Below are 1,960 nucleotides of genomic sequence, written 5' to 3' on the forward strand. Positions count from 1 at the left end.
CCTGAAGGCGGCTTCCCTCCGCCTTCACCTGTGGGTCTTCAAGAGCTGTCCGGTGAAGGCCATCACAGTCTTCAGCTACCTCTGATTGGACAGACAAATTACACCAAATCGACTTGTGAAGTAAAATGTGTCTTTGATTTTTGTTCTATATCTCTCCAAGGAGGAAGTCAGAAAGGCTGAAATGTTAGATCAGCAATCAATTGACTTGTTCTGCTTCTTCTTGGCCACCCAGTGTGAAAGTCAAATACAAAAAGACCCTTCCAAAAATAACCTGCACCTTCCCAAAGAACCCTTTAGCAGACCTCTAAAAGAAACATTTCCTTTATTATGCAATCAAAGCCTGTGAAATTAATGGACTAAATTCATCATGGTCTTCTGCTGTGGCCCTCTGCCAGGATTATTAATGTAGAAGGTCACAGTCCTCATCCAGACATAACTGAGCTGAGGCCATGGTGGCATTTACCCCCATATCCATCACATTTATATTTCTGAATCTATGGTATAGAAAGTCAGCTTGGGACTTTAATGTCACAACATGAATATTATGACCATAATCAAGCTACTGTAGACTGTGTCAAGCTCATCTTCCTTCTCATAAGTACAGTTGGATGATATTTTCCATTTAAATGTAATAGAGCAAATAATGAAATACTTAAGTAATCATGTTGAAGTAAAAACTGACTTATTTATTGTCTAAAATGGCCACATAACATATTCTAACTGGCCACATTGTTAACCACATCCCTTGAAAAATGGTTCTTGTATTCACACATGTTTATATGTTACTTTGTATTTTTTTTTTACTAAAACAACGTTATTTGTCTTTATAGCTGCCCGTCCCGACATGGCCGACTCTGCTCTGGACTCTCCACTGCACCTCCGTCTGACTCACGCCGAGACCCTAATAACTCCTCACTACTTCGGATGACTCTTCTGGGTAACGTACAGCCCTGATGCATTGCTGCTGTCACCCTGGCTGGAGAGCGTTAAGGCTCCTCGCCGCCATCTGACTGCCCCCCCCCCGGGGGGAATGGAAGAGACCCATCACTGGTGTCTGGCTCTCCTGCTGATGGTGATGGAGGGTAAGAAGGCATTTAAACCACGCAGAAATGAATGAGGTGCTGCTGAGCCTCGGCACCGCGGCTTTAAGCTAATGGTTTGCCCAATGATGTATTGTGAGTGTGTGTATGGAGCTTAAGGCAATGATAGTGTTACGATAAATCTGTCTTTCCATCTCCTGCTAAAGGCCTGTGTCCCAAGAGGTGTGGTCCTTCAGGTGTGTGAAGTTTTATTTTTGTGTGTGTGAGTTTGTGGTACCCAAACATCACTGTGGAGGTGTCCTTACTTGCATTACTTTGGTGTAAAAAGTATCACATTTCTCCTGTAATGAATTTCCTGTCAGTTTTCCTTTAGGAAAGATAACCACACAGACTGTAATTAAACTGCACACCCATGTGGTTCTGGAATTAGACTGGCTTCAGGCTGAGGGATGCAGTTAGACACTCCATGCATTTCCGAACGAATAATTCAGAGGATAGTTTTCAGCTGATGTAGTCCAATTTTGATTTACTTGTTCAGTGATGTTTACTGATCCTCGTGCTTTGTACAAATCAGCTCACTACTGTTTCTCAAACATATCTTCATTCCCACATGACCTGGAGTCAAAAAGAAAAAAATGACTTAGGCCCATGTGCTCTCATGTTACCCACTGCAATATACTGTACAGTATGTCCACCATTGTGTCTCATGAGAGTGTGGACTATTGAGCCAAATACAATAAACCAGTTTGCAGTTTGGTCTGAAGATTGTTCCCTGGTAAAAAAATAATATGATTTATATGCCGTGCCTTAGTTAGCAGTGATGAAGAGAAGTGAAATTAATCAAATGACCAATTTGTTTCTGCATACATCTCTACCATGTAAGTATGTCAGAGGGAGAGATTCTGCTGGAGACAAATGAA

Source organism: Alosa sapidissima, chromosome 19 (assembly GCF_018492685.1).
Source record: "Alosa sapidissima isolate fAloSap1 chromosome 19, fAloSap1.pri, whole genome shotgun sequence".
NCBI lineage: Eukaryota > Metazoa > Chordata > Actinopteri > Clupeiformes > Clupeidae > Alosa > Alosa sapidissima.